Source organism: Aulostomus chinensis, chromosome 8 (assembly GCF_037954235.1).
Source record: "Aulostomus chinensis isolate RoL2024-O1b breed Wild chromosome 8, RoL_Achi_v1.0, whole genome shotgun sequence".
Taxonomy (NCBI): Eukaryota; Metazoa; Chordata; class Actinopteri; order Syngnathiformes; family Aulostomidae; genus Aulostomus; species Aulostomus chinensis.
In genome coordinates this window covers 24,134,634-24,144,826 of record NC_141327.1, presented here as the reverse complement: position 1 = coordinate 24,144,826, position 10,193 = coordinate 24,134,634, and the positions used below count along the sequence as shown (strand labels likewise).

General features: G+C 43.1%; 1 long non-coding RNA gene across 1 annotated transcript; it reads right to left on the bottom strand.

Moving 5' to 3' along the window:
- Nucleotides 1-4,740: 4,740 nt before the first annotated feature.
- LOC147257708 (uncharacterized) lies at nucleotides 4,741-8,698 on the bottom strand. The gene is made up of 5 exons (XR_015117624.1): nucleotides 8,418-8,698; nucleotides 7,989-8,120; nucleotides 6,897-7,309; nucleotides 5,514-5,633; nucleotides 4,741-5,407 (listed from the first exon to the last, which is right to left on the bottom strand). It is a non-coding gene; the product is annotated as an uncharacterized LOC147257708 (long non-coding RNA).
- Nucleotides 8,699-10,193: the final 1,495 nt, after the last annotated feature.

Sequence of the window (10,193 nt, the reverse complement as noted above, 5' to 3'; positions counted from 1 at the left end):
GTTCCCTGCCCCCGCTCTCTCAGAAGGACACACACACACACACATCTGGTGATGGTGAATGGGGGGTGGTGGGGGGGGGGGTGTGTTTGTGATGAGCATCTTGTAGCAGGGGTCCCGATCGAGTGAAATCAGATTGATGATACCTGTAGACTGTCTGTCTGGGACACCACCTGGTTACTGTCCTGCCTGTCTGTCTTTGTGTGTGTTTGGGTGTGTGTTATATTATCATTTGAATGGCTAAAAAAAAAAAATCATATTTTTATTAAATTACTGTTTGGTGAGAGTGACTTGTGTTTTTTTTTTTTTTAGGGCAGTGACGCTTCGAAGATGATAAAATAAGATAAATATATACATAAAAGTTGGTAAGAGGTTGTTTTTTTTTTGCTCTTGACTTGTTATTCAATTACCAGTTTTGCTTTGTTGTATGATTTTTACCATGAGGTTTTTATTTTTATTATCTTTATTATTATTTTTAAATAGCAGCCAAATTATTTCCACTGTAATTAATGTTGCTCTCCAGTGGCCAGGCTGCACACTGCGCTCTTTGCGGTGAATCCGCACCACACCCCCGGGTAACCCTCTGCTAACTTGGAAGGTAGATAAATGACGTAATCACGGGGCTTTTATAGAATCTCCAAATGTTACCTGATAAATTCTGATCGTGAAACGAGTGCGGTAACCTCAGCAATTCATCCGACATTTTCGGTTAAAATGCCGTCAGTTACAGACATTTCCACGCGCTTGTATGCTGGCTAATTTGCTGCTTGTGCTAAAACATGAAACTTTTAAGAATTGTGGCTTTTTAAAAAAAAAAAAAAATCTAAAAATGTAAACTTTTTTTAGAAAACAGTGTGCTCGTATTTCCTTTAGTATAAGTCAGTTTTGAAACTCAGATCTGATAAACACACAAGTGTGGAGAGCATATTCGGACGTCCATGTGGTCAGCTGGTGTACAGCAGGCGATGTTTTTCTGCTGCAGGTAAAGCGGTTCACTTGGCGCTGGCTCTGTGGTCACTGCTGGCTACCCTTCCGAAGTGTTGGAGGCTCATTAGCGTGTCTGCTCACAGCCGTCTCTGTGGACCGACTCTCCATTCAGCACCCAGCTAATGAATTAACACATTAAGATGAAATGTCAGCCATTACATGTGAATGAGGATTAGAGAAGCAGCAGGACACTAATGGACCGCAGGGCTCAAAATAGTCACTGAGACTTTGAACAAGCATCTGCACGGTCGGTTCTGTAGCCCTGAGAAACAGACAAAAAGGGACAGTCTCCCGACCGCGGGGTTTACTTGTGTGTGTCGCTGTGTCTTTATGACTTTATGGTATTTGCAAAAATGTTGCTCGAAATGACAGAGATTCCTCATGGATTTGGTTAAGTGACAGCACTCGCGTACGCACGCAGTCATCCTGCTGCAAACACTCGGCTGAGGGTATGTGGTTTCTTTGGCAAGCTGCTCTTTGCATATCAGCTGCCATTGTCTTTTAAAAACTTTTATTTTCCCCCGTTTGAATATGTTAATGTCAGACCAATTGTCATTCAGAGCCAGCTGGTATCCATTGGCTGCTGACCGCTGCCAAATTTCTGTGTCTCTCAGTTTCTTTCTCCCTGCACTTCAGAACAGAAACAAGTGAATCGAACCCGATTTCTCCCCACCAGGTTTTCTGTGTGACTAAGAAGTGCATGTTGTAATATTTGTTCTTCCTGGGGATTAAACGTCTTGACAGGGATTTCCCAGCTTGCTCAAACACTCCCCTGAGAGAGAGAGAGAGAGAGAGACACACACACACACACACACACACACACAGGGTAAACAACACTGAACTGCTGCAGTACCACAGCTGAACCTCCCAGCAGAGAGGAATTTGGACCTTAATGGTGAATATTAGTTGTGTAATAATGAGGTTGGATCTTGAACGTCATCCAAAAAGTTTGGTGTAGTTCTCCAATTAATGCTTTAAAAGAAAATCGGTGAGCCAAACGTTCATGTTCAGAAACAACAGAAGAAACTCGGACTGTTGGACTGACAGGGGACGCAATTTGAACACGTCGTCCTGTGCAGGAAAACAAAGGAAGAATTTTGGGATGATTTACATTTTCATAGGCCAACACAGAATTGAGCACTTTGCTTGATACTGCTTTGCTCTTCTTCTTTCTGTGTGTTCAGCATGTTTATTGACTCGGACAACCTCTCTAGCTCTTCTTTAGCCCCTTTTTTTTTTTTTAGCAACTACCGCTTTTTAAGGCGGGGAAACGCTTTAAAACGTGTGATTGTTGTATTTTTTTGATATATTTAAGGCTTACAACAAAGTAGCAGAGTATTTTTTTTATTTATCTTTATTTCCTGTTGATTTTGAGGCAAAGGAACCAGATGTTCATCTGAGCTAGCATGTTGTAGAACTCATTTTAAGCAAGAGAAAGTGGCGCGCTCCTGCACGCTGCACTGTTAGAAGTCGGCCCGGCTGCGGACGAGTGAGCATTGTCTTGATTTGTTTGCCAGCTCTGTCAGTGCGGGTGGGTGATGGGGGACGCTGGGCGAGTGTGTACCTGTACCAAAGGAAATAGTTGGAGTTGAACTGCAGAGCCGCTGTCTCGGTCTTTCTAGTAGCTGTGATTTTTACGACTTCAGAGGAAGGTTCGTCCTCTCCTCCCCTTTTGAGTTTTCAAGTCTTCCTCTCCCATCATCTCCTGAACAGGAACCACAGATAAAGAACTTCCTTTCTGATAAAACGTGCCAAGAACAGTGAGCCGTAAACACAGGCCTCTTTCTTCCCCAGTGATCTGACCACTCGTACGCTTAGATAGATAAAGATGAGAGTATAAGTCAACAGGTTGCTGTAACAATGGCCGGCCGACACTTGAGGGATGAATGTCTGCAGTTTTGATGATTTGGTCGCATTCTCTGACTCGTCAGGCTACAGCTCTTATGCTTCATGTTGCGTCAAAATAATGTGCACGTGTTGACATTTATCTTGCCCTGGTGGCTTCTCTGCATTAACCTCCAAATAGTTGATGGAGACGGAGAAGTCATTTTATAGTCAGAGGTTCTGTCCTTTATTGCTGTTTCATCCTAAAAGGGAACATATTAACAACAGAGACGCAGAACCACTAACCAATGTAGCTCCAAATCCACCAGCGCAAGACATTCCAAAACGCGCGCGAATCAGAAAAACGACTCAGCGAGTGCACAGAAGAACAAGGTTGCCTGTGAAGAGATGCTGAACGCTTCCGATCTGAAAGGACATTCCAGTTGTGGCTCATCTGACCACCGGATATTTCGGGGTATGATTTTGTGGTTCAGTATCTGTCTAAAATCAACAAACCCTCCTACAGATGAGTGGTCAGCGGTCTTGGTAAAGTCTCAAGTTTCTTAATCACTTTCGTCTTCTTCTCCTTTTTTTTTTTTTTTTTTTTACTGTTTTCAAAAAAATAGCTGAGCTACTTCCCAATTTGTCAATGATTACTCCCACTGGCAGCAGCAGAGTAACTCCTCCGTAGACGCGGTCCCCGCCAGTCCGGGACGACTGCTCTAGTTTGAATCTGGTGCTCATGTGTTCGCCGTACAGAAATGCTGACTTCTGCATCCTCGCTGCTACAGTACTGTCTGCTTTTTAAAAACTGCTAATAACCCGCTTAATAACGGCTGTTGCATTAGCTTTTAATTGTATTTCTCACTGAGAGAGAGAGAGTGTGTGTGTGAGAGAGAGGCAGCTTGAGTAGGATGAATATAATGTGCCGTCTTGTCTAATTTTTTGGGGTGTAGTCCAGCGTGCGTGTGTGTGTGTGTGTGTTGATTGTGATCTGATGGGTCAGTTCGTTGTTCATGGTTTGAGTGATAGGGACTCTGTTGTCATGACATAAGGTCGTCAGTGTTAATGAGGGCCACAGCCAGCCAGAGCTTAATTACTCTTAAGACTTCTTATCTCCAATTGCCCAATCCAGACCCCAATGGATGCATATACACATGAACAGCAGTGCTCAGCCAATACACACACCCACACACACGCACGTACACACACACACACACACACACACACACACACAGAGTGTAGAAGCCAATCAGGACATATCACAGCGGCCCACAAATGAGTCGGGCAGCTCTCGTTGTCTCCTCTCTGATGAGAAAGATAGAATCTCATGACAGTTGTTGAACCGCCGCAGCACCTCCTCCTCCTCCCCCTCCTCCCCTCTCTGTCGGCAACTAGACGGCTGACTGTGGAGGAGTGACGGAGGGCTTAAGGGTCAAGGGGCAAACTCAACAGGGAGTAGCCTGGCACCCCCCCAGGATGTCACCCCAAAAGGGCTTCAGGGGCCAAAAGTCACTTGGTTTGTTAAAACCTAACCCAGACACATCGGCCTCACTACACACACACAGACTCAGAGTGTTTCCGGGACTAGAGCACACACACAAACACACACACACACACACACACACACACACACACACACACACACACACACACACACACACACACACACACACACGTTAACATATCTATATCTATATGAAGAAATGACGTTTGTGTTTCTGATGTAATGATCTCTTTTCATTTGAGTCCTCATAGATGGGACTCTCTTTGAAAACTGCAGATGGGGCCAAAGGTCAAGCACTCCTTTACTACCAGAGCAGAGGTTTGAGTTGGAAAGCACTCGGGATTCATGGAAAGTGTTGAAACACGCCGACTTCACCTGGTCCGTTGATGAGAAGAGATCAATCGGAGTCGTCTGCTTTAGACAGATCAACACTTTATTTCATACAGCAAAGCAGACACAGTTATCTGGAGACCCCACTACATGCACCGTGCGTTACTCAGGATAATCATAGAGCTGGAAGGGTTCTGGTCAACGTGGAAAAAAGCTTGACATAAATATTCTCTATTTGTCAAAACAGTGACATGAAGAAAAAGTTAGTGAACATCTAAAACTTTTCTCTCTTTATTCCTCCACAGTCAACAGTTGTCAAGACCCGACTGATGTGACCGATTCCAAGTTACGTTCTAAAATGTAACTTGGAACCGGGCCACGGTTCTTTGGCCAGGAACATCACGACAGCATAAATAGTTCATGTTTTGCAAGACCCTTCATCTATGACACACAACAATGTCTGTATAACCAAAGAACAAATTTAACCTCCCAAAAGCTTGGCTTGGTAGCTCTTTGGCACACACAAAAACACATCATTGTTTGGTAACGTTGTGTGGGTAATGCAAACTGTGACATGGGTGTTTTTGCCCCAGTCCTGAGAGCGACCTCCTCTCGAGGCAGTTCAACCTGTAGGAATCTCCTTTCCTCTGAGAATGATGGTGCACCAGGCCTTCTGTCATGGCTTTTTTCCAGCTTGCTTGGTGATCACTCTCTGCTTCCTGCTGAGGGGCTGTAACCTCTTTGCTTCTAAGACGCCGTCCTCTGAAAGAGCGTTACACATTTGAACCATTAGGATGCTGCTGTTTGTGTGTGTGTGTGTGTGTGTGGGGGGGGGGGGGGGGGGTAACCGCAGAGGAGGGGGTCTTACCTGTCCTGGCTGCCTCGGGTTGGATACAGACTGAAGCCAAGCTGAAGAGGGAGAAGACGACGAAGGCAACGATGATGAAGGTCAGCTCAAAGCCAGAGAACGGAACTTCCATCTACACAGCTACGCAACACACAACAGGCCATTACATCATCTTCACGCTAACACCCAGAACCTCGTTAATTACAGCTGAACTGACCTTCATCCTCCCCATTTTACTGTGTCCCTTGTTTGTACTCCAAGAGACACAGTAATGCAACTTTAATGTCCTACTATGAGTCCTTTTACAAGTGGTATTTTATACTTTTACTCATTCCTGAATGTAAGCTAGTTGATTTTCAATATTGAGAGTGGATCAATACCAGTTTTGTATTTGTGTGTGAACCCAAAATAGTCTATTCTATATGTGCTTAATATGAATTAAACCAGTTCATCTTTAATCCATTTAGAAACCACGCTGCAACAAAATCAGATTGACGTCATTCACGCAGTACCCAAGCGCCTCCACCAGAGGGCCCTACTGCCTCGGTCCTGCCACTTCGGTCAGGTTGGTCTCATTCATTTTATTGTGTGCTCGTTTTTAAAGTCCGTATTTGTTTACGGTGTCATGACATCTAGTCTCTCCGTCTCAGAGCAGAATTTTCTTTCCTGTTCTGTGCTGAATATTATGTTTGTGTTTGCTTTTAGCCTTTTAGCATTCAAGATATCCAGACCACATGGTTTAGGTGTGTGTGTGTGTGAGTGTGTGTGTGTGTCTGTGAGACATTAGGTTGTGCACCTCCCCAGCATTAGTCTCACACACAGCAGTCTACCAGCTGCTGTATTAACTGGCAAAGTTCAGTAAGGTATGATAATATTAGCGTGTGGGAAAAACAGGAGGCAGGGCTCACATAAGAGGAATATTCAGTGATCAAAGAAGGTAGTAAAGACATTGAAGTTTCGCAAACTTTCAGAAAACTCTGTGAATTCATTTTATTTTCACTTTCAGGAGTTTTAACCTTTATGCCCAAACTCGTCCTTAAAAGCCTGAACTTAACACGCACACATATATACAGTATATAGATAGATATATAGATATTCTCAGTATCAGCTTTACACAGAGCTTCCTAAGGATGACCATAAAGTAGTCGGAGAATGACTCGAGACATAAAAATCATTCAGGAGCTTCATTAATGTTACAGACAAGAAGATGGATACCATTTTTATTTGACATGGATTACGGAAAGGGGGAAAAAAAACTGTCTAGGGTCGTAGATGTCAAATTAGAGCCGACCTGTGTCTGACATGTAGTTTTTGTCCAGTAAAATCAAACATGGTTACAAGAGAAGGGGGGGGGGGGGGGGGGGGAGCCGGCCTTCCTTAAGTTTGTCAAAAAAAGAGACTTACCAAAGGGAGAATCTCCACAGCTCTTCTCAGATCGCAAGATCAAAGGGGGAGGGATTGTGTGCATCTCCACACACACACCGAGAGTCTATACACACACTCTCAAAGAGAATACAAGTGTGTTGTCTCATCACAGTTCGCTGAAGCAATTGTTTAATGGATTTTACTTTTACAGTACATGTCTCATCCTGGAAGCAAATAACCCAAGATCCCTGAGCAAAGTACACACGCGCTCCTACACACCGTTTGGACTTTGCTCTTGTATCTGATAACGCAGAAAACACACGCACACGCTCCGAGGATTTGGCTGACATGCTCTGGAAAGACACATAACAGGAAGTCCCCTGAGGTTTTCCACTCCCAGCCAGGAACGTCTGATCAGACTATCACCTCCTCACCTCCTGCTCCGGCATTCCCTGAGGAAGAGGAATAAAACTTGTTATCAGACACCTGTTCGCTTTCATGGCGAGGGATGAAAAAATGACTGTCAGTGTGATTTTACGTAGATTTCATATTTGTTATAATGACGGATCTTCTGCCAGCAGTTGAGAAACTGTAGGCTTGTGATATGTAGAGTTGCAACAATTAATCACTCAGTCAAAGAAAATGAATTACCCGTGTTTTTTTTTTTATAATAAATTAATGATTTCAGTCTTTTCTCCAAGCAAAAGTTTTAATTATTTCCTGGTTAAGGTTCTACACACACACACACACACACACACACACACACACACATACGCGCGCGCTATTATTTTGTTTTTCATTTCATACTGAATATGTAACTTTAACTTTCATTTTATAGAGATTTTGTCATGGCTTCACTCTTCTTTCCTGAGTACATTTACCCTGACAACTCGTCCTTCAACAAACACACACACACACACACACACACACACACACACACACACACAACTACAACACTGACAAAACTCAACCTCAACATTAGATACACAAAATAAAACCACCAAAAAACATCATGTCTTCAGTGACTTACACACACACTCGACTGTCAACATTCAAATTTAATGTATTTTGAAATCTAGGAAGTAATCGTAGCTCAAAGATTCTCTCAAAGAATTAAGCCAGAGAGCAAACCTTTGATTGAGATAACGGTCCTGCTGCTGCTGCTGCTCTCTAACGAGTAAGAAGAGCCACAGAAACGTCAGCATTTTTAGAGCGAATCCTCCAGATCAATGAAATGAAGTGCAGAGATGAAACCATTCAGGACTAAAAACAAATCAACAGCACAAAACTCCTCAGTGACCATAAACTTGAATTAAAATCTCTCAAACAACTTCAGAAAAAAAAAAAAACTTTTTGTGGAGTTAAGGTTTACTGGGGTCACAATAAATTTAGGTTAACTCAACCCCGGTGGTATCCAGTGTTGCAAAAATCCTGTATTTAATTAATGACTATATTTGGAAATTGTATATATTTATTTTTTCACATATTGAAGTGCTGTTAAACGGACAGAGTGAAGAAAATCAGACAATTTGTGTTAACTGTGTGTGTTTGCAGTCTTACCACTGGAACGTGCACGCTCTTCATTGATCATCTCAGTTATTGTGCAGAGAGCGAAAACCAGGAGCGAGAACATGATGGTCAGCAGCTCCAGCTCGGTGAATGGAGATGCCATCTTTGCCCGCCGCCGCTGTGCACCATGAAGAATCTGTCCGTAAATTCAGTTGCTTCACAGCCAAGGTGACTCCCATCCCCAACCGTGTCAGCGTCAGCACGTACCCACAGTGTGATACAGGAAAGTTTCAAATTTAACCGTTGCACAGTTGCTTCACCAAACACACACACACACACACACGCAATGTCTCTCTCTCTCTCTCTCTCTCTCTTTCTCTCTCTCTCACACACACACACACATTGGCAAGAACTCAAGATCTCAAGTTCAAGTGAGATCGTATGAACCCTAATTATTCATGAGCTCCATGCGTGTGTTGGCCTCTGTGTGTGTGTGTGTGTGTGTGTGTGTGTGTGTGTGTGTGTGTTCATAATTCTGAGCGTGCTGACCGTTTTATTCTTCATAGACGTGTATTTATTGGGTTATATTTGTAAATGGTAGACGTGTTCACCGATGTCAGCGCTAACATTTTGCTGCTGCTCTGAGGCTGAAACTTCCTGAGTGGCTTGAGAGGTAATTTTAGTGCTTCTTGTTTGTGGGAGCTTCCCTCTCCCCAAAATAACATATTTTTCTTTCTGTAAAAAAAAAAAAAAAATACTCCCAATGAAGTGTCCTCATACGCTCACAAACCTACCTGCTTAAGATGTATGGTAAAGAGAACTGAAACCTTGCATGCCTCAAGGATTTACAGAAAAATAGACCGCACGTGCATTCTGATTTCCCCATTTATGGTGGTGCAGTGACCGCTTCAAATTCTGTGTGCAGTATGAGTGCACATGCTCTTGTGTCTGTGAAAAGGATGTGGGTTTTCACACACGTCCAACTTCTCTCTTTTTTTTTTTCCAATTTCTCCACTGAGGGACGAATAAAGGTTTATCGTTTCTTATGAAAACAGGGCCGGCGCTGCTGCTAACAAGCTGTTGAACGCCGTCGATGCAAAGGTGCAGCTCACCCTCTCCCTCCCGCAGAAAAATCAGGGAAGAAAGACGTCAAAAAATTCTGTTTTCAGTGGCTTGTTGATGGTGAAACTCACTGGTGAGTGAAGAAACGCGGTCAAAGTCGGACTGTCTGGAGTTTTCAGCGAACCCTCCAATATTGTGGAGAAAATTAAACTCAAGCAGAGTGGAAGGAAAAGGTCACTGAGCGTTCAGGTCAACCAAAGCACAGGTGGATGTCCGTGAGTGAAGAGAGGAAAATATTAAAGTATTTTAAAGACAAAAAAGTAGAACTAAGACAAATTTAAGAGAGGTTTAGCTTCTTGTCTCGGGATGCACTCCAACATCAGCGCGCCATCGGGATCGGCACTTTTTAAAAAAATGTTCGTAATGACCCGGCGAGAAAGATTCCGCTTCACGCCTTTGTCTTTGCTCACTGAGGAAGAAACAAAACAATGCAACGAATATATGTTTTACAAGCATTTTTGCAAACTTTTGGAGAGAAACAAATAATAAACAATACTACTTTTTTCCCAAAGTTACAAAGTTTATGTGTCATTTTTACTGCGTGTAAATGTGGTATTAACTTGTTTTTACCTGGGATCAGATAATAATCATAGTCATCCGTAAATATTATTTCAATAATACTGGAATCTCAGGAAAAAAAGAGAACACCATTATTGCGATCCTTCATCTGTACAGCTGAGTCCATTGTGTCTGTGCTCGTCACCA